The following is a 4,827-nucleotide window of genomic DNA, read 5'->3' on the forward strand; positions in this document are numbered from 1 at the left end:
TCTTTTAGGATATGGGTGCCAACTAATCATACGTTAAACAGGACCACACCAAAACACTGCACATTGATATAAAAGGAAGATTTCAAATCTCATGCCACTAGTGCTTTACATGTTTGTCTTCCTGGGGAAGCACTCCACTAAGGCTATTAAAAGTCAATGATTTACAAGATGTTAATGTAAAATTAGACTTTGAGGAATTTAGAAATTCAGGTCTGTGAATGTTTCACAATAGTATGTTGATTTCCATTTGAAACAAAAGAGAAAGGCCTGTTACAAACTATACCAACTATAATATGCCAAAACAGGTAAATCTAAAAATGCAAACCTTTGGGTGAAAGAACCAAAATATTTTCTTCTGATAAATAAGAAAGTACCCCTAGAAGTTAAAACATGTACTGAGATATTAACCATTTGACTTTTTCTACTACTACAAATGAACTGAAATATGAGGAATCTAGAATTATTCATAGTAGGTGGGGCATTGAAAAAGATAAGCTAAAATAATTTGTACACATTTTACATACCCATTATTTATATTTTACAGATGAAAAATGGAATGCTAAAGATATATACATATATATATATCTTGATTAGCATCACACACAGTAGGTTAGAGGTAATTTTTTTTTTTTAATTTTAATTCAGATTCTTGGTCTCTATAGTTCATGCTCTTTTTTGTAAAATATAAACCGCAGTTCTCTGCTTGTAATGAAAATCTTCACGAAATTACAAGAAAGCATGTTAAGATTCCCAAAGAGGATATTAATTATATATTCCCTGATAATGCTCATATCTCAATGTCTTGGTTTTTTTCAAAGCTCATAAGTCACTCTTTCTCAGTCTCATTAGCTGATGCTTCTTCTTCAACATTTTGGGTTAAGCAGCCCAAGGTTCAGTCCTAGATCTTCTCTATCTCCACTCACTCTCATAGTGATATCATATAGTCTCATGGATGAGTACCATCTTTATGATGATGATTATGAAATTTGTTTACCAAGTTCAGACTTATTGTATCCAACTGTGTCTGCAACATCTCTACTTGGTTAATTAATATCTCATTCTTGACCTGTTCAAATGAACTACTAATCCTATTCCCCAAATTTGCTCCACCTTCGGCTTTCTGTATCTCAGTTGATAACTCCATCTCTCCATTTGGTCAGGCAAAAGACACTAGAGACATTGCTGATTTCTGTCTTTATCTCATTTCCTGTATTCCTTCAGTAAGGAAATCTCTTTACCTTTAACTTCAGAATATATCTTGCAGTTAATCACTTCTTTTCACCTGCACTACTATCAACCTGATCCTATTGAACATTATCTCTTGCTTAGATTACTGCAATGGCCATTAACTTTCCCTGCATCTTATTCAAATACAGTTCATTTTGAACATAGTAGCTTGAGTGATTATTTTAAAATGTCAGGACTTACCACTTGTCTGCTCCCTGCAATGGTTCTATATTTCACTTTTGCTCAGAATAAAAGTGGCGTTTTTATTGCCTAAGTGGCCATGCAAAACTTCCATATTATCCCTCCAAGTTTATCTCTTACCATTCTTTCTTCTTGTTCACTCTGTGCAACCTCAAAAGTGTTCTGGTTGTTCTTTAAACATGTCAGGTGTACTTCTGACTTCGGCCCTTTTCTCTAGCTGTTTCCCCTTTTAAAATACTCTTCTCCAAGATATATAAATTCATAATCACTTCCTTCCTGTCTTTGCCCAAATATCATTTTCTCAATGAGATATTCCCTGTTACTCTATTTGACTGCCCTCAACACTCCAGATCCTTATATATAGGGTAATCTTTATATATAGGAATATTCCTATTTTCAACCGTTTTGAAAATACTGTTTTCAATTCATGATTGATTGAGTCTATGGTGGTTGCAAAAAACCTGGGATAGAGGACTGACTGCATATTAATTGGGAAAAAAATCTGTGTATAAGTGTATCCGTGTTGTTCAAGGTTCAACTGTAGTTTCTTATGTTTTTAACACTATTCCTGAAATGGCAATAATCCCACTCAAAAAATAGAAACATACTAAATTTTTAGTTCTAACTGTTTATTAGAGTCTTAAATCTATTGGTTTCATTTAACAGGAAAGAGACTATGGAACATATTATGCATTATTATTACAAACAAAGGAAACTACTGAATGACCTATAAGGTTCAGTTACAACATTGCTTTTAGTACAAAAATCCTATTTATTTAATTTATTTGATTGTTTAATTGATTTATTAATTAATAAAATCAAATTTGTATTGCATACCCACTAAGTATAAGGTACTTTTCTAGATCCAGAGATAAGTCAGATAGGCATTTTAGTCATGGAGCTTATAGTGTAGAAGGGGAGATAAAACATGTACATCAGTAATGATGATCCAACATAGAAAATATAAATTCTAGAAGAGAGATCGATATGAAGTGCTCTGGAAATTCAGAGGGGAGAAATTATTTCCTGTTAGGCTTTCATGAAAGGTATGAATAGAATGTGTGAGTTTGGCTTAGAATTTAGACATTCAGAGATGATGGGGAAGGGCATTTCAGGTGGAAATAACGACGAGCAAAGAATGGAGGTAAAAGAGCAGGTATTTAGATTTGGACTGGACAACATCATAGATAATGGGTAGGGGAAAGGCCATAAAGGCTCTCAAATGTAGCTTATGAAATTTAATATTAATTTCTTAAAAAATAATAAGCCATTAAAAACCTTGGGTTCTAAAATATAATCTTGGTCAAGTTTTTTAGAACAGAAGAGACTAGAGAAATGAGATGAGTAGATATAAGGTATTGCCATCATTCAGGGAAGTGATAATAAGGACTTAAAATATGATATTGACTATGGGACATTTACTTATGTTAGAGCTGTCTTGAGAACTGACAACTTGAGAAGCAGAAAGCAGGAGAAAGAAAAAAGAAGAAGGCAAACTCTGTCTGGGTTCTGTGTCTCTAACAGAGATAGAGACTAGAAAAAATCTTATTTCTTATATTACATCCTCACTTTGATTTGCATTCCCCTAGTGAAATGTATTATATTTTTTACTTACACCAGAAACTTTCAGTAGAAATATACCAATACCTTCCAGTAGTTGTTTATAATTATATTTATTAAACATTTACTATGGTTCTTATTCTTCTTTACATACATAATTTCATGTATTTCTCACATCACTGCGAAGCAGGTTTTATTATTACTATTTTATAGATGAGAAATTGATGATCAGAGCAGTTAAGTAAATTATACAAGGTCATAATGTTACTAAGCAGTAGAACTGGGATTTTAATTCAGGCTTGAGGCTATATTCTTTCATTTAGCCATGTTGCCTTTAATTCATCGGTTGAAACTATTTATCATTAGTTATGTTATTTACACTAAGCTACTTCCTATGATTCACATTCATTGATCCTGAGTCTGTTTTCCAGAGTGAAACAGAATATATCTTATTGTACATTTCCATAACAGTCCTTGTTATATCTTCTTGATAAAGTAATCCATTTATCATTATGAAATGACCATCTTTATCCATTGCAATTTTCTATTGCCGGGCTGTATTTGAACAAATTGTAATTTATCCATTGCTCTGAAGCAGTTCAAATTGAGCTACTTTATGGGATAATAATGTAGCCACTCTAGCTTTCTTCTTTTTTTTTTTTTACAATTTTTTATTGAGGCTAAATTCATATAACATAAAATTATTCATTTTAAGTGTACAATTCAGTGACCTTTAGTACATTCCGAAATTGTACAACTACTTCCGCTATGTAGTTAAAAATCATTTTAATCACCCAAAAATAAAGCCCCATGCCCATTAAGCCATTACTTCCCACCACTCCGTGGTTTTCTTCTAGCCCCTGGAAACCACCAATCTGCCTTCTTTCTCTAAAGATGTGCCTATTCTAAATATTTCAAATAAATGGAATCATATGAAAACAAGGTACCTTTGTGTCTGGCTTCTTTCATTTAATATAATGCTCATCCATGTTGTAGTAAGTATCAATACTTTGTTCTTTTTTATGACCGAATAATATTCCATTGTATGTAAAACATTGTCTTTGTCCATTCAATAATTGATATACATATGGGTTGTTTCCACCCTTTCATTACTGTGAATAGCACTGCTATGAACATTCATGTTTGAGTATTTCAATACCTTTTTTCAATTCTTGTGGGTATATACCTTGGAATAGAATTACTGCATCATATGGTAATTTTGTGTTTAATTTTTGAGATAGTACCAGGCCACTTATCATAATGGTTGACTTAATATTATTTTGCATGACATATCTTTTTCAATGCTTTTTCTTTTAACTCTATTATTTAATGTTTTTTTTTTCTTTCTTTCTTTTTTTTTGTAGAGAGAATATAATTGGGTCCTGCTTTTTTAAATCTAGTTTAACTTTTTCTGTCTATTAATTTGAATGTTTGTACCATTTCTGGTAATGCAATTATCAATTACAGTTCACTCTTCACTGAAACTCATCATTTTTATTGGTTTTTATTATCTCTATGTTTTAATTTGCTTTTGTTGTCCTGCCTTCAAGTTAATTAAATTTATTTGACAGTGTCTAATTTAATGTTAATTTATTCCCATGAATTTTGATTTTAGGTATTATATTTTTCAGATCTATAATTTTGCTTATTTCTCTATGTATATATTTTCTTTCTTTTTTTATTATCTTCATAATTTTTAGAATACATAAATGTAGTTATAATAGCTATTTAAATCCTTGCCTGCTAGTTCCATCATTCTCCTATTTTGGAGTCTATTTCTATTGAGTCCTATTTTTCTGATCATGAGTCTCATTACGCTGCTTCTTCACACGTCTAGTA

The sequence above is a fragment of the Pteropus alecto genome, unplaced genomic scaffold, assembly GCF_000325575.1.
Source record: "Pteropus alecto unplaced genomic scaffold, ASM32557v1 scaffold88, whole genome shotgun sequence".
NCBI lineage: Eukaryota > Metazoa > Chordata > Mammalia > Chiroptera > Pteropodidae > Pteropus > Pteropus alecto.